Source organism: Ambystoma mexicanum, chromosome 6q, assembly GCF_040938575.1.
Source record: "Ambystoma mexicanum isolate Mex_15411 chromosome 6q, UKY_AmexF1_1, whole genome shotgun sequence".
NCBI classification, from domain to species: domain Eukaryota; kingdom Metazoa; phylum Chordata; class Amphibia; order Caudata; family Ambystomatidae; genus Ambystoma; species Ambystoma mexicanum.
In genome coordinates this window covers 792090537-792114441 of record NC_090937.1, presented here as the reverse complement: position 1 = coordinate 792114441, position 23905 = coordinate 792090537, and the positions used below count along the sequence as shown (strand labels likewise).

General features: G+C 44.2%; 1 protein-coding gene across 1 annotated transcript in view; it reads right to left on the bottom strand.

The window, feature by feature from the left end:
• GUCY1A1 (guanylate cyclase 1 soluble subunit alpha 1) overlaps positions 1-23688 on the bottom strand; it is a 545497-nt gene extending 521809 nt beyond the window's left edge. The window contains exon 1 of the mRNA XM_069631322.1: positions 23552-23688. The gene's annotated coding sequence lies outside the window, so the exon portion shown is untranslated. The remainder of the gene's footprint in view (positions 1-23551) is intronic.
• Between the last annotated feature and the right edge of the window lie 217 nt (positions 23689-23905).

Sequence of the window (23905 nt, the reverse complement as noted above, 5' to 3'; positions counted from 1 at the left end):
CATGTAATAGCTTATTGTCGTTATGATGTAACTGAATCACACATCAAGCCTTTTGATGTGGGTAATGCTGGTGTGAAATCTATAAACATCTTAAGAAAGGAAAGACTGTTAAAAAAAATTGCTCTTACTTACCGAGAGGTGCAGTGGAAGGGAACCTGTAAGTAATGGCTTAAACAAACTGCCTTCTCCTTTCCAGGTAAACTTGTGTGATTTTTCCTTAAATGCATTTAAGAGAAGTACATCTGCATTTAAAACTAGAAAGCTGACAAAAAAATGTAACGTTGTTGTTAGAGACGATAAGTCCCATAGTTCCCTGACTACTGGGACAAGGGAGAGGGCTCCTGAGAAATCTTGCAGGAGTAGTCAGCTTGCTAAGCGCAATGATCCACACCTGAGGGAAACAGGCTTAATTAGATGGAGCTGTGGCTGGGTGAGTCGCCTTAGTAGCAGCAGTAGATGGAGAGCACATTGTTGGCAATCCAAGCTGAAGTTGGTGGAAAGAAGGGATGTCGGGACTTTGACCAAGGAGATTCCAGCTTTCATTCCCGAGAGTGCACTGTTCCCCCTAAATCTGAAGTGCAGAGGTTGCACAGCAGAAAATTTGAAGGAAGACTGCCTTTCCTCATGTGAACTTCAGGGTTGTCATTTCACCAAAATGCCAGGGGTAGCGGAAGTGATGTTATTTGATCCCCACCCCGAAGTGACATCGCGGGAAGCTATGGAACACAACCTTTCACCCCTTGACAAAACAGGAAGTGGCATCACATAGCATTGTTCCTAAGTACACTATGAATAATATCACTATAATGTGATATATATTTCATACAAGAATGGATCGCCATATGTATCATTAAGATCAGTATTCATACGCCCATATTACAAAATTACTGTGAATGCAAGCAGACATCCATGGCCAAATGATAATGATGTGTTATTATATAGCACTTACGCTTAAGTGCTTTATATTGAAAAAATATTCATACAATATCACCCAACCTGTGTTGGTACACATTTATGAAGGATGAAAGGCTGGCTTGAGGTGATTAAGAACAGACTAAATCAGTGGCTTACCCCCTGAAGTGTGCCTGAAATAAACCTTTAATGACTCTAGCAATTATGATATAGCATTCCAGAAAGACACATTATTTGGTATTCCTATTCTTTCTTATTTAGTGTCACTGTTGAACATGTTACACTTATTGATTTTTTATTTAAGAGGCCTGAACAAGAAATCCAGCCACTGGATGATGTGGTAGTTTTAGATAAAACAGCCATCGGGTTACAACATATACTTAATGGTATTCACAGCTATGCAGCTGAAAATGGGCTCTCCCTGAATCCTAACAAATCAAGGGTGTTGGTATTTAGGCAAAGGAATAAAAAAATAGTATTTCCAGGATGGTCGATCGGAGGAGAGGCAATCAAAAGGGTGGAGGACTTGGTTTACCAGGGATACAAAATCTATGCCACACCGGCATCAAGTAAAGCAGAGTCTGACCTTGAGATAAAAATAAAACCCCTTGCAGCTCAGATGAAAAGAATCCTTTGGAAATACAGTACATTTTCATTCATACCTATCCTCAGGTTTATCCGGCTAAAATCGTTTCTGTTCTATTATATGGGCTAGAAGCCAAACCTCAACTGTGGAACACATCCTGGCAAAAATGGGAAGGTCTGGTGTGGACACATGCCTTGGGACTAACAATGAGTCTATCGATGGACAATATCAGTTCGAACTGGGCCTAAGATCATTAAAATCCCAAGCAGAGTGGAAACTGTTGATCCTGCACCACCGCATTATGTCATCACAAGACCAATCCCTCTATATGATATGAGAAAACATCTGGAGGCTGGCAATTGACTTGACTCACTGGCGAAGGAATGGCAGGAGTGGGCGAATATAGACCCAAAACTGCCAAAAAAATGGGAGGAAATGGACTGGATTAGGACCATTGAGAAAATAAGATCAGGATTATACCCAAATCCCCTACAAAGAGCGGAAAGGAAACTGGGTTTCTTCAGCAAATATCTAATAAAATGTCCGGACTGGAGAACAAGGAATACGTTTTTCAGACTGAGACTGAACATCTTACACACTGGGGAAATACTGGCAAGAAGAGGCTTGGGGGCCTCTGCAGTAAGCCTTTGTCAGTCATGTACCAAGCCTGAAAGCCAATCAATCAAACATCTGATGATGGAGTGTGTGGGAACGAGAAATTCTAGGCATCAATTTCTCAGTAGATTCATGTCCGATGTAACATACTGGGCACACGACTGCTTTTGCGAAAGCCTGATTGATGGACACTCGCATCAAAAGACGATTGCTGTAGTCAAGATGCTTGAGGACTGTAAAATAGAACTGTAACATCCTTTTAAAAATTGTGTAAATTCTGTTGGAATTGGTCTGGATGTGAATGCTTTGTTTATTAACTGTATACATGTTTCTTTTTTGTTTTTGTTAAATTATGTACTTCATTCGAGATTTGTGAAAGGTTATATTTTTTTTGTAACCATATAAAAAAAAAAGAAATCCAGCCACTCCAGAAGCAAATAACCACATGGTGCCAACCACAGCCCGGAACTTGCTTTTTAGGGGTAGCAAGGGAGACCTCAGGGTTTGCAGTTGCGACCACTGGCGACCCCTAAATGACGTCCCGGCTCATTGCCAAGATTGCACAGCAAGAAGAGTGCTGGAGACCACGACTGAGATTTGTTGTACAATAGAGTGTCCCAGCAGTGGGACGAACTCCATGGCTGTGTGGCAGGAATCAGGACACATTCACAGAGGAAGGGTCTGTGCCCAATCGAATATTGGACATAGGCCTACTGCTTAGGGATATATGTATAATTTCATTCAAAAGCCGTATATGCAAAGTCTGAACATGAGTCCTACATACCTCACAGCACAAATATGGTTATTCAGATCAACAGAAGAAATTGATTGACACTGTAGCAAAAATGGTTAGACGCAAAACACGAAAAATACGCTGTTGATAGACAAATTGTTCTTTACTTTTAACAAAGAGATTTCAACAGAGAGCACCAAAATACATAATCCAAATAACAAGTGACATGAAACCAATGTGAACACATATCATAGCTGCCTAATTGTGAGGAAAGCATGGAACACCAACACAAAGGTGATAAAAGAATGACTATTGCATATTGGAAAGCAACAAAACAGACACCAAAGTTCAAAATATTGCCAGAGGAATACAGAGTGGAACAATAAAACCTATACAAAACAATACATACATGTCTGAAAGATAAACACAAAAATGTCAAGAGTAACAAACTCAAGTAGGGAATCTATCAGTATGTTTCAAGAGTAACCAATTTGGTTAAAGTACAACGTTGTTGTTGGCTCAAGAGTTTCAGGCCACTAGAAAGGTCCACATTCCTACACAGAATTAAATGGGCCCAGCACTCCTCAGGACATTACAAGTTTGAGTCAAAGCAGTATAAATTGATGTGAAAGTTAAGTTATCCCATATGTGATTTTAAGCAAGTCTGGATGCTGACGAAAGCAGATCAATAGGCTGGGGGTAAATGAACAAGCTCAGTCCAAGGGAAAAGAAAATTCGGTACCTGGACGAATGACTTCACTCATGAAATTCGATTGAGAAACAGAGTGGCCAAGATCTGATTCAGAAACAGTTCCACTGTATGTTTTAAAAATCCCAGCACAAACAAAGCCAGAAGCAGTTCAAGTCCTGCAGCATGTGAAGAGAGCAATACAGAAGCTGGTGAGTGATTCTGAGCATTCTGATCCCTTTAAGCGAACAAAGGCAGGCAACTGTATCCAAGCAGAATCACTCACATGTGAGTGAAAGCAGTTTAAAACTGACTGTTGATTGTCAGACAGTGGAAAGTTACAAAAGTAGAACTCGCATTTGAGTGGACTTCTTGAATAGCACTTACGTAAAATAAAAACACTCTGAACCATGTTAATTGAATACTAGAACTTCTGAAAACAGATAAAAGACTGGTTGCATGTCCTTAAAATGATTCCGAGGTAAAGGTTAACCGAAGAGTCAATTGTGAAACAGTTGAAAATAATGTAGCACTGAGGTTCAGTGACTGAGCATCAATAATTGTGAGTTTAAGTGACCAAGCATTGTCCAAGCCAAGAGTGAAACACACATTGCCCAAGCCAAACGTGGTGCACACATTTCCAAAGCCAAGAGTGAAACAAGCATGTCCAAAAGCCAAGATTGGTGCAAGCATTGGCCAAAGCCAAGAGTGGTACAAGCATTGCCCAAGCCAAGAGTTGTACAAACATTGTCCTAAGCCAAGAGAGACTAACAACAAGGCCTATAATTAATCTGCTTTGGTGGGCAGGAAGTGAAAAGGTGAATACAAGATTGTAAAAAGGTGAGGCTTGCCGATTGTAATTCTTTCCTAGAAGTTGGTTTACCGCACATTGACAAAGCCACAAGGAAGAAAGGTAGAATGACATCCTTGAGAGTATTTTGGTTGTTGATGTGGCAGAAAGACAAGAGTGGCAGATAATTTCAAGGCACATCAAACCTATTTCACCAATTAAGAAAATACATGCATACAAGAAGAGTGCCTTGCTTACTTGGAAGTGTTGAGGAGCACTAAAGAGAATGTTGTCTTTTCTGAAAAAGTTGTTCAAAGTCACAAAGTTACAAATGGCTGAAGCTGTGATAAATCTTGATGTTGCAGAAAGATAAGTGGCAAAGAGGCTGCCCTTCTGAAAGGTGAATGTTCAGAGGAAGAGTGCCTTGCCTATGTGATGGTGTTGATGAGCACTAATGTGTACATTATCTTTTCTGGAAAATTGCTAAACAGCACAATGTTACAAACGGTCAAGGCTGTGGTAATACTTTTGGTTGTCAGTAGATAACTTCAGAAGCACAGTTGAATGTGGAACACTATCGGGCAGGCGAGTAGATCAGCATGGTGAACCCTTGCAGAGGTTATCATGGTAGGAGAGTTATCCAGGTATAATCAGTGGTTCTGTGAAGTGACGCTGGCAAAGATATAAACTGTGATTTATGGTACTACAAAAAAGAGAATTGGAAAGTGCTAAAAAGTTGTGTATTTCTTTAATCTTGACAGAAGTTGGGTTTTTTATCTGACTAGGAGTTGTGTTTCTTCTTTGACATACATAGGTTGTGGCAAAGTATCTTCACTCAGAACACCACTGATGCTATTTGGTGAAGTGGAAGTCAATATTCAAGAAAGAAGAGAAATCTTTCTGTTGGTTGAACATTGATCAACAGAACATTCTTTTGACAAAGTAAAGGAGCCAAGAACTGAGTTGGAACTGTGTTGCAAACTTGGATTTCCTTGTTTCTTTTTGTTGAAAATTGGAACTGAATCTAACTTGAAACCTGGGGAAGGAGAGCTCACCCAGGAGAGACTGTGAATATATTAGAAATACAATTGTAGATATTATTGTGAATTGCCATATATCTTGATGTGTATTTTATGTTTAAGTGCGAGGGACAGATATCCTTTGTTAGAGTTTGTTCTTTAGTTTTGGTAGGAAAGGAAATTCTTTCCAGGGTAGGATAGTGGGTGGTTTGTTGAAATTTATCATTTTATAAAATGGCATATTTGAGAAATCATCCAAAAGTTGTCCGCCTCACATTTCAAACCTCTCACAATGCTCACAAAAGACTTGGCTGAAGGAAGACTCATGCCTGCGTGTAATCTTTTGTGAATATTGTTTTTATTCTTCGGCAGCACATCAGAAATAATAATGGTGCCTAAAGAAAGGCAATTTTAGTACTTAACACTCTCCCTATGCGACCAAAGATAGTTACGAGTGGTAATGACCAGGCTATAGCCCTCTATGTTTTCCTGAGTAATGGCTCTTGTGAGAACCTTAATATTATTAATGTGTAGTTGCACCCAAGAGAGAATGTTACAATGTTCTTTGCGACAAATAGTTTGTTTGCAAAACTGATTGTATCAAGCCGTAATAAGAGCATTATTATTATGGGTGATTTCAACGCCAAGCTGGGGCAAGACAAGGAACAAGATTTGGTCAGAATCTTTTATAAATATATTGTGGCATTCCAGAGTGGAACCTGTGCCTGGAGGCAGTTACTCAAGTGGGCACATGCTAAACTCCTTCCTCAAAAGTTTTCCCTAGTAGAAATGAACAGGAGATGTCTAGGTGACAATCCTCCCAAGGCAAACTTCAGAGCTGGTATGAGAGAATCCCTAACCGATTACTATATGAACAATTGCTTTTCCTACCCGTATGTTAATGATTTCAGAGTCACACTTAGGGTGGGTAAACTCCTCCAAAACTGACCAACATAAATTCACGGGTCCCTGAGCCAAATGTTTGGTGACCTTTGAAATGCCAGGGGTCAATCTTGCGAGTGTGAACCAGCACCCCTCACCCTCTCAATGTGTCCCAACGCCCCACTCCAATCCACACCCTCCAGCCCCCACAGCACTCCCCAGAATCCACCAGCACTCCTAAAACTTTTCTTCTATTTCCAGCGCAAGACCACAGGAAAAGGTTTACCATGCCTTACAGGGTAGTGGGCATGATATAGCGATCTGTGTGGGACGGCTGTTGAGTGCCCTCCCTCTCAAGGCCCTAATAGTAACAGACACATTTCTTGGTAGGTTTTAAATGTTTGTGGGACTCAAACCTCCCACAATTCGGATAATTTGAGTTTTGTAAGGACTATCCTGACCATTCCTATTGATAACTTCAGAGACTACCCAAGCCCAGTAGAACTTATGAAATATGTTCTCACCTGCTCTAGGAATGTACAGGTTGTAGGGCAGATTTGCACATTAGAACATGCTTACCTGCCCCCGGACATTTTCTGGGACATGGCAACATAATGTATCAAAAACTGGAAATATCGCTGCCAGCTACCAGAGAGAGAAATATTCAAAACTGAAGAGAATCAGTTTAATTTTTGTTGTATCTTATTTATTGCAAATTCCATCAAAAGGTGAGCATTTTACTAGTATATCAAAACAGGTAAGAGTCTAAAAAAGAAATACTCCTATAAAACTAAATGTACTACTGTAGCTTTTTATTTCACAGGTATGAGTCCAATGCAGCTGCCACTCCATTATCTGTAGGCCCTTCCTCTTACTCACACACTAGTACTTCTTTACATTTTGACTTTCCTATAATTAGCAGTTCATGACATTAAGTAGGGTAATCAACGATTAACCATCAGTGGTTGCCATCTTGAGGAAACAATTCTCCCAACTAGAACCTAACCAATCACATAGAATCTCTTTACAGACATTTTTATTGCCATGACCCACAGTAAATTCATTCAGGTTCACTAGCATGGCCGCAATTCCAAAAGAAAACAGCCCCCAAACAACTATATCTACCACAGCACCTAATAATAAGCTGTATTGGACAAAGACCACTCTAAATCAAGGTTCTTCTATATCACTGGCAATGGAAACTGCTCTCCTCCCAAGAAATATGTTATCCGCTATTTTCTGAGACCTGGTAGCCTTTTACACGCTCATCAATATCTCCATTGCTTACTATTGCTTCAAGAACTGTTGTTTCTGTCTCTTATAAACGAAATAGGTTGAGGTGACGTTCATACTTCTTTCTCCCTGTCTCAAACTTCATATTTACTCAGGTTGAAATCCTGAACAACCCAGGTAAGTTTTTATCCAACCATGAAGCTACGGACAGGAAGGTTTGGAACAGGCATGCATACTCATAGATGGAATGGGGAAAAGGGGCACAGAGAAGGCTACTGGCATGCACTTGGACTTCTAATAAAGGGGTGTAATACCCTCTTATGCACATTCTGAGTGAATCATTCTGGTTGTGGTTAGTAGCTGTGAAATAAATTAGAAACCTATATGGTGACGGAGAAGGAGGAATGAGGGGATAAGTATTAAGGGGATTCCTACCCAAAACTTGTAGTCTATCGATTTGGAAAGAGACAATGGAGATAGATATGCATTTCAATTTGAAGGAAGGTAGGAAGATCTTTACCAGGAAGAAAGATAATTATATAATTATTGCTACCTGCCTAATAACTAACAAAGGACGGTGTTGAGGGGCAGGGGGTGAGGAATCTCCATCTGTCGAGGGTGCAAAGACCTGACTTTTTTATTTTTAATACATAAAATGATGCAGGCAATTCTCCCTGTGTTTTGAGCCTTTCCAGTGCCTTCCATTCATTTCAATGCAGCTTTGGTGTCCATCATTATTTTAATGGCTGTTCATGTTAGTTGCTTTTAGGCATCAGCAAGCAGTCCATGTGTGTTCTTGCGCTTTGGTGATGTCACCCGGTTATGTCTGCGGTGCTGCTTTAGCAAGTGGCATCTACCATCTTGGTTGTATGCTGAGGGGAGTTTGAAGCCGCCACAACAACAGCATCTGCTCTGCTTGTGGCACAAAGCAGGCTCAAAGGTCAGAAGATACCCACTTGATCACGGCAGTGACAGCCGAGTCACTGACGGACTGGGGCAACATTTTAAGATATGCCCCTGGTACCCAAATCACATACCCCATGCTGATGGGAGGGTAATCTCTAAGATGTGCAGTGCATTCAAAGGACCCAAACTGAAGTCCCTTTCACATGCAAAGCAGAATCTTTCAACACTGACACAAAAATGGCTTTGCATGTGTGTTTTTCAAGTTACAACTGTAGGGCAATGTGGAAAAGGCTTACCAGTCATTACCAAAGGAAAATGAATTTTTGTTTGACATAAAGCAAGAAAAAAAAAATCAAAGATCCCTTTCAGATGAAAAACTGAATTTTTAAACAGACACAAAAATGGCTCTGCATGTGTGTTTGCAGTTTAAATGTGAAAAATGTACCACAACTAACAGGAACATGTCAGGGAAAAAGACATGGTGCCTGTTGACTAAAGGTAATGTATATTATGTTTTGCATGCAGCATATCAGCAGACCTTTGAAAAGAAAAGTCCACTTTTTTCATGGAAAACTTTCTGTAGGCCAGAGGAAAACACTTTTTCTGGCTGTGGGACATATGTCACAAAGACCTCCCCCACTGGAAGGCTTGCATGCTAGGGTTTGCAACTGCCATAAAATGTGCCTTCCTGAAAGGTTTTGTCCCTGAATGCTGGGCTCTGTGCCGAAACAACTGGCCGTGGTTGGAGCATGACCAGAATATAGACAGAAGGTGTGAAGATGGGGGGCTACAATTAAGAGAGGCTGCATCTCCAACTTCATTGTTTTGGAAGCAGGCTTCCAAAACAATGAGACTAATATACAAACTCTGGTTAGAGGAGGACCTAGAGAGTACAAATGGCCTGGAGGCAGGAGAATTGTGATGTGTTCCACATGAAGATTTGCTATTAAATTAAAAGGACTATTATCTTTTAGGTCTTTTTCCCAACAACCATAAACCAGATTTTCTTTATTTATGTGTCATTTTTTAGGTACTTTTCAGACGATTTTGGGGATATACAATTCCTCCACTTGCGACTCAGGGAACTGTAATGGCCATCTAAAGGGTGTTTCTGGCTGATCAGAAAATGTTTCAAATTTGAGAGTTGGTGAAGGGTAAAATTATATATATATATATATATATAATGGCAGTTGCAAGTAAAATTATGAGGTTGTGCCATATAACTGGAATTTTGCCTGAATTTAACATAAGAACAAATGTGAATTGCCATATATAGCTCCAGACTCCTAAATAAGGCCTGAGATGAAGGCTGGATTTGGCAGGAGAGAGAAGGGTAACTGTCCAATCCTAGTTGCAAGAACTCTTGCAGGGTACTTCTCCAAGATTGTAAATGTGATATATAAGGGGGACTGCCCTAGGAGGAAGGGACAGATCTGTGTAAATGTACCATCAGGATGGCTGCTGAATCTTACCATCTGCCAGCTGCATGAAAACAACAGAGGAGATTGCTCAGAGTGCATCTGGGTGAAACAGCCTTGGTCCTATGGTGGAAAGCAGGAGGCCATCCTTGAGAGTGGAGTGACCAGACGCCTGCCCTATCTTTCCACAGTGCCCTGAAACACCGCTGGTTTTCCTGAACATTAAACAGAGGCTTTCTATGTAAGTAGAACTGAGCCCTTGGAAACCAAAAAGTGGGGGAATCTGTTTGCCTTAAATCATTTCCCTTTACAGTGGGTGCCAGGGGGCAATACTGTGTGGATCCTTAGCCTACCTAACTAACAAGATGTATTTAAATAATTCCCATTTGGCAGAGCAGTAAGGGGGTATTTTTTATCAAATTTGAAAGCTCACTTCCCTGTGTGCACTGAAAAACTGTAGCATACCATTTAATTTGGTACTATTTTTGTCCTGTTGACCCCGACTTCTTCAAGGAAGAGGGGTGTCTTTGTTCTTAAATCAGTCAAATTTTTTGTCCAACTTTCCCCTAACACAGGCCTTTAAGGGGGGCTGAAAATCCTAAATTCTCAGGTTCATTTAAATTTTTCTGTCAGACTTCCCCAACCCAGACCATAGTAGGGGGGGCTGAAAAACAAACTGCTAAATAACCCTGTGTTTACTTTAAAGCAAAAGTGTGGGTGAAATAATAATTGCCATATGCATTTTCACAAATTTGTAAAATAAACGGCTAGCTTCTAGGCACACAGGAAAATCAAAATTGCTCAACATTACCTCTATCATTGTGTTCACTGACCAGCGCTAATTATTTCTTGAAGTTTAATTTGTGGACAGTAAAGAATTTTGATTGGTGTTATTTTCAACTCACATTTGTTATTTATGTTGAGATAAGTTTATTGTGTTGTGCCACAGATACAGTGGTGTTTGTCTTTTCAGTGTGAGTTTCGTAACGTTTAATCCCAATTTACCTAAACATATTTCCTGAACACTTGCCTGCTTCTTGGTTCATTGGTAGCTCAGTAGAGGGATCCAAGAAGATCCAAAGGGTATTAGATGAATTGGAGATAGGGCTGAATAAAATAATCTATTAAACAGTTTGTTGCATGACACCTTGAGTGGAGAGGGAAGCTACTCCCTGTGTTGAAGGTGCCCTTCAATAAATCTTTACAAATAATAAGGTATGCCTAGGTTTAGGCATAGTTGATGGCAATATGTATGAACATGGCTGCCACATCCAAATTGATATTTCACATGTGTCAGCTCCTGTGAGTCTGCCTGACTGTGGGAGGCATTGTGTATTTGGGTCAGATGGGCCGATACTACCTCAGGTCAGGACAGGAAGCCTGACGACCTGGCCTCTCTTTGATTCTCTTGTGAGGGTTGGTAGCCCACTTACCTGGAGACAGCTACACAGTGGGCAGCTGCCCCAGGCCCAGGGGTCAAAGGGGAACACCCATTCAGGAGGAGCAGCATCACACCAGGGTGCTGCACATTCTTGGGTCTTGGTCAGTCAGAGGGAAGGAAATGGAAGTAGGATAGGCAGGAGTGCTCTGGGCAGTGGAATAAGCCTTTCACCATTTTGTCTCTCGCTGTCCCTCTTTCTCTTTCCTGCCTCCCCCATGTCCTCTTGATCAAAGCACTCTGTGTACCAGATCAAGAGGGCAAAGTCCACTCCAACTCGGTGCCGTGTTTGGTATGCTAAAGCAGACTCGCTTTAGACCAAACACCTGGAGGCTTAAGACCTTAAAAGAGGGGGACATGCACCCCTTCAATAGAACAGTTCCTTGAGCATCCTTTGTTGCCGAAGAGACGTCCTGAAGACTCTGGCCAGGACATCTTTTGGGACAGCTGCACTGGCCAAAATCATCCTCCAGAGGTGAGAAAAAAACTGTCCAAGACAGAAGAAAGCTCTGTCCCCGAACCACTCCCAAGGAACATAGGGAATGAACAGTGGTGTGGATAAGGACCAACAATCTGCAACAGATCTTCTGTGCCAGAAGAGCAGATCCTAATCTGGTGTTTCCTGTCCTCGAGCCCTTTGCAAAGGCCTTACCGCAACCAAGAGTGCCAGATCAGCTCCTTGCTCACCCAAATCAAACTGATTGCTCTGCATTCGCTGCATCCTGAGCAACATGGAAGGTGCTGGAGCTGGTATCTGCATTCCTCCAACCAGCCAAACTATTGCACTGTATTAACGTCAGCTCAATACAGCTTTGTGTCCTTGCCAAGCACACCACTTGCCAGGCCTGAAGTGCCTGCTCAACGCCGAAGAACTGCTGCCTCATTTTTACACATCAACGCCCCCTCAAGCATCAGTTTATGACCAACTCCCACTGGCCCGGTCTGGCCAATGTTGAAGCTTTCATAGGACTGACCCAACCTGCATCACTTGAACCACCACCTTTACACCCCTCTTAGGAGTATAGCCTGCCCTCAGCCCACGTTACCACAAAAGGCGAGGAGATATATCTCTTAACTGTCCCTGTTTTACCTTTATAATTGCGTTGTGTTTTGGTTTGTAGAATTGTGAGGGCAGAGCCGTTTTCTCCCTGTTCACCCGTGTACTCTTGGGTCACATTTCAGATTTGTGGTGGCAGGCATTGGGCTATAGAAGAAAGATTACAAGTGGAAGTAAGAAAGAAAGAGCGGTCATTCACATGGCTGCAGGCATATTACATATTACATAAGCCACGGGCACTTGGAGCAAGCTCAACAAACTTGGCACCTTAACATGGGCAGCTATTAGGGACTCACACAGAGGGATTGGGAACGTCCTGTTGTGATGGGTTTTCGTTTTACGTTTTAGTACAATAAATATGTCTCCCATCGATTTGAAGGAGCAGAAAATAGCAATGCCCAAGAGTCTGACTGGATGGAGGCTATTAATAAGACCGCAAGGGCTGTTTTTACAGGATGGAATGTTGCCAGCGAGCCTCTAAAAATGTGAATGTGCCTCTGCATGGATCCAGATTAACGCTTCTCCTTGATAGCTTCTTCTTTTAAACAAATCTATGGTTTCCTTTATATTCATAGCTGAGTCATACTTCCTCCAGAATCTGTGAATATTTATGGGTTGGAATGGCTCACTTTCATTTAAAATGTCTACCACAGAACAGCAAATATCCTTAAAGTAGGATGCAGGTTTATCTCTGCAAGGGAGTAAGTACATATGTTATAAAACAAATAGTTGTTGGAATTATTTATGAAAAATGATCAGCAGTTGTTCCATGCATTCTAATTGCACAAAGAGTGTGCTCTGAAATGTACAATGAAGGCCTTAATGTACAATGAAGGCCTTAAGGATGCTCCATACACTGTATCACAGAAGCACACAAGTACAATAAACTTTTGAAAAAAGAACCTATGTGAATATTCAAAGCAAGTGCACAAACCAGCTCACAGATCATCAGCAAAATATCCTTTAATGCAATCGTCTACAGTGTCAATGTGGATCCATGTGAAGCCTGAAAAGAACGCAGGGAAAGCCACGCAATTTGACAATGGCTACTTGTCTGAATCCCCATATACGAGAGGAAGACAGGGGCGCACGCCACTGGGCTCATTGGGCTAAAGCCCCTTCCCCTCTAAATTCTGGACATTTCATCAGAGCTTTCTTGAGTTTGGATAGTGCATCAAAGGATAGTAAGCAGAGATCGGAACACTTCTAAGGGACAGCACCTTAACAAGGGACTTGCAATTACTTTTTCAACGCATAGCTCTGTTATCAGCAGCACCTAGTCTTAGTTTTGAATGTTTAGGCAAGTGGAACTGTGGTGAAACATTTACAGCTGAAGGCCCACACAGGAGAGCGCCTCGTACCTATCAAATCTATTTCTTCTTCTAAGAGAAAATTAGTCTGAAAATAAGACGCATTTTTAAAGTTCCGATTATGCATATGATGACTCTTAGTTTGACATGTAAAAAAAGGGTTGGCTTATAATAGGATTTTCAAAGTTCTTAAAATCATATATAACAAACACACATTTTAGACAGGCGATCATGTCACAATTGTTTTGTGTTGTGTGCTTTAAATGCTGAAAATATCGTAGTTTGAAGCAGAGGTGATGATTCAAAATTGTATTTGCATTCCTGGTGTGAAAAGGACACTATTTTGGTTTAACATATTTATTTAAGGGCTTATATATTGTCCAGCTGCTTTATTGTGTGAATTGTGCAAATACACTATTTAAAACAGTACTATTAATAAAAGCAATAACATAAACATTTCCATCAACTAGAGTTCAGAAAGTAAATGGTCAACTATGTGGTCAAGTATTGTAGCACCAACACTAACTCAGATTCTATGTTATTTGATTTGACAGGAGGATATCTATATATTTCCACCAGGGATTCTAGCAAAACCAACAGTAATGTCGTTCCCTCCTCCTACCAGTTGCTAGAGTTGCTTGAGCCAGACAGATCTCTGCCTCACAGGAGAATTGGTGACACATTTTGCTGTGTTCTGTTTTGCAATGTTGTTGCATCTTGCAGGACATACCTCCTACCATTTTCATGGTCTTCTGGCACTCCAGGATTTGCAGATGGTGGGGTTGGGAACTAGCACTGGAGTGAAGGGGACAGATGAAAGTTTCTGTGTTGCAATGTTGATGTGTGAAGATCTGGAAAGGTAGGACTCTGTGGTCTGTAGATGTTAGATATTTTGCAAATTATCCAGAGCAATGGTTATGTGTGTGTTCCAAATCTAGAAATGCAAAATGTTTGATTGGTTGTCTATGGTGTCTGGTAGAGTGGTGTTAAAGGGCAATGTGAAAAGCTCTGCTGGTGATCTGGGTTGTGTTATTGGATTTTTGGTGGGGATTTAACATAGACACATTTCTTGGACTATGTCCTGCTAATTACACACCAGTTCCAACAAACAATCCTCGGAGAACATTCCTCTGGGAACATTCCATGAGGAACAACAACCAAGGGGCATCAAGCCGGTAAGTTTGCCCCACTTGTGCATCTCGCAGTAGCCCATGGCCCACCATTTAAAGCATTATTCCATACTCTCACTTGGTACTCTTTTAGTTTGATTTCGATCTGCAACTGTTAGGAAGGGAGAGGATGTGGGTTTCTAGTATTTTCCTGCAATTTCTAACTTTTTTGGTGGGGCAGGTGCTCAGTGAGGGAGGCCCATTATCCAGAAGCATCTGTGGGTGAGTGTTTACCCTTGCTTCATGAAGAGCCTCCCCAATGTATACACATCTGTGACAAGTCTGTTATTGATATGGTCAGGGGGAAAGGACTTACCTTGGCAATGGAGGGCTGTGTTGAAATTCTCTAGAGGCGCTGCTAGGAGGGGGCTGGGAGGACTATAGTTATAGACTGATAAAATGAAGAAAAAGAAAGAACAAGCTGAGTATCATCAGCTTGAAAATGATGGGAAAGACCAAAAGGCGAACTAAGAGAGGCAAGAGGAATGGTGTAAAGAGAAAAGCAATGGACCCACGACTGAGCCCAAAGGTACACCGTACACCGTACAGAAGAGGAAGAGTAGGAGAGTTAAGGCCAGCCCAGGATACAGAGTAAGTGCGATTAGAGAGATACGAGTGAAGCCAGTTTAGAACAGAACCACAGAGAGCCAGAGTGGAAAGGGATTGAAGAAGCAAGGAGTGATCAACGGTATCAAAGGCATCAGACAGTTCTAGTAGAACCAGAAGAGAGGAATGCTTAGAGTGGTGAGCAGAACAAAGTGCTTCACAAACAGAGAGAAGAACAGTTTCGGTGGAGTGGTGAGGGCAAAAACCGGATTGATATATAGGAAGGAGAAGGAGGGAAGCAGTGTTAACATGAGTAGAAACCTGAAAATAGACGATGAACTTGAGAAGTTTGGAGAGAAAAGGTAGAAGCGAGATAGGTTGGTGGTTAGAAAGGAGTGAATGGTTACAATAATGTTCTTTAGGAGCAGGGAGAATACAGGTGTGTTTGAAGAGGGAAAGGTTGAAGAGACTGAGGGCCAGATATGAAGAAAGGCAGAGATAGACCTTAGGAATAAAGAGGAAAGAAGCGGCTCAGAGGGAGAGGCTGTAGGGTGGACTTTGTAAAGAAAACATTAGATGTCAATGGCAGAAAGGGGATCAAAGGAAGACAGAAATGGGACAGGAGGGATCAGGGAAAGCTGAGACAATAGACAAATGAAGAACAGTGACTTTAGAAGAAAGGTAAGAGTCGAGGTAGGAGGATGAGAGAGATGAGGAAAGAGAAGGATCCATGTGATTGAGGACCTGGAATAAGCAGCAGGTAGGAGGAGAGAGCATTCAAGAAGATTGGTATAGAACATTTATTCAGCAAGAAGTTGAGCAGCATTGTAATCCGAATGGAGAGAGGAAATATTAAGAAGGTCAGAAGAAGATAGCGATTTCCTCCAGTGGTGTTCAGTGCGACGCAGAGAATAACGCACAGTGCGAAGAGCTGGGAAAACCCAAAGTTGGGGTTACTTCCGTGAAGGAGAGAAAGAGGAAGAAGGATGAAGAGAAACAATGGTAGCAACGAAAGACGTTGATAGCAAAGAGGAATAGGAGTCGACTGAGAAGGATGCAAGAACATCCAGAGAAGGAAGAGAAGATGTTAAAGAAGAAATCAAAAGGGAAGTGTTGAAGGAACAAAGTTCTCGACGGGAGAATTAAGAAGAAGAGGGACAAGAGGGAGAGGGGTGAGAGGGAATATGTGAGAAAAAAAGAAGAGGCGGGTCAATAGAAACAGGAAGGGCCAAAGCAGAGGAGAGAAGATGAGGCAACAGATGCAAGATGGTGGGATTCAAGAACAGCAAGAAGAGAAACGTCACATTGGGAAGAGGAAAGACAGAGGTTGAAATCACCTAGAATGATCAAAGGAGCATCGACTGGAAGAAGAGAAGAAAGTAAGCTCCCTACTGCATCACACGTCCTTTCTCTCCATATATTGCCCTCTCCAAATCTTCTGTTTTCTCTTTCTTTCCCGAAGTCACTCATTCTCTGGCCCATCACTCGATCTCTAAAACGGCTCGCTCTCTGAACGTGTGCCCATCGCTCCCTCTCTGCCCCCTTGCCCTGTGCAAAAAGATACATTTTCAACAAATTGAGGTGCTAATACCGTGCAAACTAGCACTTCAACTGGTGCAAAGTTTCTGTAATATGACCTCTGATTGGTTTAGGGGAGGTGCTACTACAGGCTTAAGACATGCTATCTGGGGTGGGCTTCAGTGTAATGGCCCACTTATCTGATCCTAGGTAGGCCCAATCATAGCGAAGACTTCACGAGGGCCGCAACCTCCCAAGCCTGCCCCAGAATGTGGGGATTAACACCATTAGCAACTGGCTTGTTGCACAAGGTTCTTAAAGATGTAATTGTAAATAAATAAATAAATAAACAAATAAATAAAACATTGTTCTCTTTGATGAATGGGCACACGCAGTGTGATGCATTTAGCAAAGTGAAGAATAGCCCATTGAAAGGTAGATGTCATAGAAAAGCAGGAGGGACTTGGGAGAGGGTCCCTTTTCACTATCCATGGCGGACTTCTGGGAAGAGGTGGGTAGATGCAGCCCTTGTGATGAGAACACACAGGTGATAAGTGGAGGGAGTAGGGAGCAATATGGAGGGGGCCGATGCGCGAGTGCAAAGGGGAAGAGAAGGCAGGGGCCTCACACCAGAGCCCATTGCACAAGAAAGCAGAAATCAGCAGTTCTGGGACCAAGGCTTGCTGTGGTTCCAGCCGGCATTGCAGAATTGGATTGCCTGGCATCCTGGTGATGGGGAATAATAGCGGACATATATACATTCATACTGGCACGTGTATATGTAATTATGCAAATACAGAGAAGATTCCATGTATTCATGTGTTCAAAAATGCAACAATGCCATGGAGATTGTGTATTTTCTTGTGCAAGTGTTCATTTCCTAGATGGCAAACATTAGTAATGTAAGCCTAAATCATGGTTCTCGGAAAAGTTTCCCATTGTTTCAATTGTGTCAGACCATTTCATAACTGCTGAACCCATTTGCATGCATCATTATAATTTGCCGAAACCATACACTTACCCAGAAATAATTTGGCTCACACATTGTTTGTCAAGTGTTGGCAATAAAAGGCTGTAGGTTTTTATTGTACAGATATGGTTATGCCAATAACAATAATCACATATCATAAGATAATAAACAATACTTTTGGGCACCGGATCTTGGGGTTACCCCCTCTGGCCCGTGCCTGCCTTCTTATGTCCCATGACTAGTTGTGGGCACCGTACAGTGCCCTGTACTTCTTTTCCTTTGTTGTTCTCCCTTATTTGTAGGGTGGGAGGGTTTTGTGGTAAAAGAAGCAACGGTTTGGAAGGCACTGAGTAAACAGTGCACCTCCTGTGTGTTTGGGTCCCCGTTCAGGGTCCACAAACTGATTGTGTTTTCTCAGAGCATGCCGCTCTGTATTTATAAGACCCAGGGGAGCCCTGGGTCTTTGATGTATATAGTAGTGGGGGCTGTTAAGTGTCAGCCCCCGGCCGGATAGCCGACTATCTGCTCCCCCTGGGGGCAGGTCTTTGAACCTGATCCCAGCCTGTCTGTTGGTGTCCATCAGTGCTTAGCACCTAGCTGCATGAAGGAAGGGTGAAGTGATTGCTCACACCTCACCCTTCCTCAGCTTTTTGCAGGACAGACTGCGTGTCTCTATGACTAGGAGGGGGAGGAGATGAGCAGAGAGGGGGAGAGAACGTGCTGCCCCTCTCCAGGCCTGCTGATGGTAACAGCAGTTACCCTGCCTCGCTTTGTGAGGCACTGCAGCATTGCCCAGACTTTTGATCTCCCACGATTTGCACCTTACCCATCCACCTTCAAGCACCCTGAGATATGTTAATGTGTGCACCTGAGAGGGCCAGGAGGGAGAGTTCCATCCTGATCTCGTGTTTGGTGTCCCCTGGTGGATAAGGATGAGACCTGTGGCCTAGGCCATCAACGTCACATTCTTTGTAGTTGCCCGGGAGGATGTCGCTATTTTTGGCAGCCAATGTCCTTTCAGAAAATGAAAGCGTGCATTAGTAAATACTCTCCTGCACACGTGCCTTACTTTATTTCTTATCCGATAAGTAGGAAATGGCAATGGCAGACGTGTAACCGCTGACAGGGCGTGCCTGCTGACATATCGGCCTACGTATCTGTTGCTGCAGTGCATTCCGGCTGCACGCGTCTGTGGAGAAGATACTGTAGCCTCTGCCAACTGCAGCGCCATGGGTACAGCACTGCGCATGATGTGACGAGGCTGCGCTCCCAGCATGGGTCAATCGCACTGCGAGAGCTGCAGCGCAGTGGGAACAGTGCTGTGCATGCTGTGACGAGGCTATGCTCGAGGTATAGCTCAATCAGACTGCGAGAGCTGCAGGGCAGTGGGTACAGTGCTGCACATGCTGTGACTAGTCTGTGCTCGCAGTATGGCTCAATCACACCATGAGAGCTGCAGCGCAGTGGGTACAGTGCTGTGCATGCTGTGTTAAGTCTATGCTCGCAGTATGGCTCAATCACACTGTGAGAGCTGCAAAGCAGTGGGTACAGCCCCGCACATGCTGTGACGAGGCTGTGCTCGCAGTATGGCTCAATCACACCACGAGTATGTGTTCAGAGTATGGCTCAATCACATTGCAAGAGCTGCAGCGCAGTGGGTACAGCACTGCGCATGCTGTGCCGAGGCTACACTTGCAGTATGGCTCAATCACACCACGAGAGCTGCAGCACTGCGCATGCTGTGACGAGGCTGCGCTCGCAGTATAGCTCAATCACACAGCGAGACTTGCAGCGCAGTGGAGCGATGTGCATGCTGTGCCAAGGCTACGCTCGCAGTATGGCTCAATCACACCGCGAGAGCTGCAGCACAGTGGGCACAGCGCTGCGCATGCTGTGACGAGGCTGCACTCGCAGCATGGCTCAATCACACTGCAAGCGCTGCAGCGCAGTGGGTACAGCGCTGCGCATGCTTTGACGAGGCTGTGCTCGCAGCATGGCTCAATCACACCATGAGAGCTGCTCGCTGTCCCCTATGCTGGGCTTCTCCAGGTGGGCCATGCATTGCTTATCATGTGGCACAGCTGGCTCCAGCTGAGATGAACCATTCTTCTGGTGCCAGGACATTGTGTGACTATTTAGTGTGTGTGGATGTGTGGAATGTCGGGATTGTATTCAGGCTCGGACTGGCCTATAGGACAATAGGGCAATGCCCAAACCCCAATCTCAAAATGCTAGTTAGTGTGTGCCCGTTTTTTGGTAAAAGTGTGCCACATTTCTGGCCAAAGTGGGACAGTTTGATGAGTTACTTCACTATACGGTCAGTAGTTTTGACCATTGTTGCAGAATAAATATTCTTTCAATTGTATCATTTGCATCACATTTTATTGAAAACCTCCCCCTGGGTAATATTCAAGCAGTCTACCACAAAAGGAAGGAATGATCATTTGCAACTTGGGGGCCACTATTTCATTGGTGCCCCAGACAATGCTGTGCCCCAGTTCGACCCTGATTGTAGTGAACATCTTGCTCCTGAGGGTGGTGGGATCTGGTTGTGGGGTGCATTGGGTGGGGTGCCTAAAGGTGTGTGTCTGTACACTCTCATGTGCTAATCAGTGTCCTCTCGCATGGAGCAGCACAGCTGGAAGGGGCGCCTGGCTTTCTCTTCTCAATGTCCTGATTGGTTCTGTCACAAATTGGACAACCAAGATATAGTGACATTTGACAGCAACCTTTTAGGTCCGACATGGGTAATTGCGCCTATATCAAAGCAGCTGCACTTGTTAACCCAGAGGTATAGTTTACTTGAGCTTTTGATTTCATTAACAGCACGCCCGCCCTACTGTTGAGCTAGTTCCTGGGTTCTTTGTTTGTTCCCCTGTCTTGGCGAAATCACAACATGTAATAGCATCACGTTGTTGTACAGCGCCTCATGTGCTCCTCTCGTTTCAAGGCGCTGTGGCTATAGCCAACATTAGTAACCAGCATAATGTAACTAAATGGACTTGATTCACAAACATCGGGGGTTCAACGGAATGTTCCCATTGAAAAACGCCTTGTGAATCAGGCCCAGCGTGTCGACCTCGAGAGCACGGGGACTGGGTCCCTGTGGCCAAGTTTGAAACGGGGAGTGCAGGAGAGGCGAGCAGGGTGAGTCCAGGGGAGCACGCAGGTCGGCCATCTCTCCAGGCACGCCCCAAAGCGAGACCTGTCCAAGTCATTTACCTGTCAGGATTCCTGGCGACGTTAGCTTGACTAAAGTCGTGCACGCTGACAGGTACTCTCTGCAGTCTCGGGACTGCAGTATATAAAGGCCATTCTTTCTCCCGCATATTGTACCTTTGCCGAGCGCCCCCACCGGACCCAAATGCACACACTGGCATGACAACCACCAGAGAGCGGTCAGCCATCTCATTTGTCTTGATTAACGTGCGGCGGTGGCGCTCAGAGCCTAAGAATGTGCTCCGCTTTTCTCGTCGCCAGTGACTCAATGTTGTGTCCGAGCTTCGTTTTAGCACTGCACGTATACAGTAGAAGTGACATTTAAAGGCCCTGATTCACAGAGTGTTTTCCAATGGGGTTTCGCCACTAGAAAACGCTTCTATGAATTAGTCCCTTAAGAATCTGTATGCATTCAAACGGCTTCTATAAATACGAGCTTCCCCGGACTCGGGCCAACACAACGCGTACGCGCTGATTGTGAACACGTCGCTGAGAAGCCCTGCACCTGCGGGCACTTGAAAGGAACACACCGTAGGACACACGCCTGTTCATTGTTGGGTGGTGAGCGGCATTGTATAACAGTGACACATGGTTCATATGCAGACGGTGTATGATTGTGCCTTTTTCATATGATAGGCAGACTTTTAATGTGGTCACTGTCACCTAAAACGCAGTGAAAGGGGCAACGTCATTTCTTGTGTTAAGCCGCTAACTGCGAAACAGAGAACATGACCGCGTACAAGCTTCATAAATATACGCGTGTATGTTATTTGCTTCTGATAAACACCAAACATCCATGGCAGCCAAACCCAAGAGACATGGACACGCTCTTAAGTGGTGTTTAAAAGGTGCAGCGGTGGTGCATTACTACCTGAAATGTCTCACACACACACACATCGCCCGACATTAAACCCTCAGAGAGTACACGTCAGGTGTCACCGCATGGAATCACTCAGGGGAGACGGAGACCATGAGCGCCTGTGGAGGAGCCTGTGGAGGAGCCTGTGAAGGAGCGCGGCACTCCAGTGAATCCTCACAGGCGACCTGCCGCGCGTCCAGACGTCTCGCAATTTTATTCATACGTCATGTTACGTCCACTAATATTGGAGGCGTGCGTCACAGATGGGCCGTATCCTGTGTAAAAAGCCAGGCAATGCCAGAGGTATGGGACATTTTGTAGGACTTCTAATTGGAAACAACACATAACTATGAAACGTGGTTGTATCAGCGCCTTTCCAACAACCGCTGAGTTTTCAGAAGGTGCTCTCCTTGCCTTGCACGCCCCCCCAAGAACCCGGCCCAAACCAAGCCAAGCCTTACCAGTGTTCCAGCAGCCGTGCCCTTCCTTTTTTAAATATATGGCACAATGCACTGAGCTAGGTACCTACACGTCTAGAACTGAGCATAGGACAAGCTTTTTCATCAGGCTTTCAAACAACCACGAATCGATGTCTGTGCCTCAAAAGTGCATGTTAGTGTCACAATACAAAACACAATGAATGCGCACATTTTATTTTAAAAAAAATAGGCTGTTGCTAATGCCATTTCCAATTCAACTTACTTCACACCACAAACCTAAAAGATGCCTTGCACCCATCAACAGCTCTTGCGCGTCTGATTCAGAAATCCAAGGCGAAAAGCAAGCAAGAGGTTGTCTGGTGGTGGGGATTGGGGCGGGGGAGGGGAGGCCGCAATGAATCCCACGAAGACGCGCACCGAAGTCAAACATAACACCCAGCAGAGACACTGGCCAGGGCTATTAATAGCAGGCGGCGCGCGATGCACGGGGCCGTGGGTCCATTATCCGCACAACGGGGCACTACACCAATCCAATGGAGGGGTGGGGGCTGCGGGGTCCACTCTTCGGCTTCACAGTAGGATACACATGTTGGTGTATTTCTTCGTTTAAACGTGTTTTCCACATTAATTAATGTCGGTGTCTTGACCACGCGTTGAATGGGGCACACACTCATGCATGCTCACTGCGCCCCTCTCTCACACAGTTGTTAAGAAGCCTCCTTGTAAAACTAAAATGAGTAGTGATGGGCGAGCTGGATTCTGCAGTCTGTGATGCCAGTTAGTGAAAGGCTAAACGACAACAAAGATATTTCAGTCTCTTTCCCCTCCCCTCCCACCACCGACGCCCAGGCGCTGGCATGTGGGCATCCAGTATGTATGGCCATCACCTTGAGGCATTGCGCTCTTCCGAACGGTGTAATTGCTGCAAGAGCCACCTTGCGGGCAGTCCCAGAGGGCAGACGTGCTGGGGGGGGGGGTCATGGTCGAGCCGTGCCACTCGCATTCCTGCACTGCGTCCCCTGGAGCTGCCCAGGTAACGGTGATGCTGCCGGGCTCGCTCACAGCACATGCTCCCTTCCCCTGCCTGTCGCCGCTATCCCACCCCATCTTTACATTTAAACAAAGTGAAATATATAATACTGTGCCGGATTTGTTGTCTCCAGTTAGTCCTCTACTAAACACGCAGGGAGGGCATTAACAGCAGCCTTTCCTTACATTGCATGACGACAGGAGAAACGCTTACCTTGAAAGTACGCTCGTACAGTGCAAAAGCTGAGAGCGTGTACATGAAACTACTCCACCCCCCGAACATCATCCCAGATGCGTGCGCTGTAGCAGCGGCGTCGCCGCCCGTCCCTTGCTGCTTCGCACAGTGTGAGCTGCTGGCGTCTGGGCTGATTTTTAGTTTCCCTTTCAAAGCCTTTCACCGAGAGAAGCTGCTCTTAAAGGAACAGTGACTGTAAACATCCCAGAAAGACCGCAATTTTCTACAAGTGAGCGCGTGCTACATGTTCGCTCTTTACAGCATGTCCAGCCCAAAACAGGATCTGTTCTCCGAGTAAATAGATTAGAAACAATACATTCTTTTCGGTTGAAA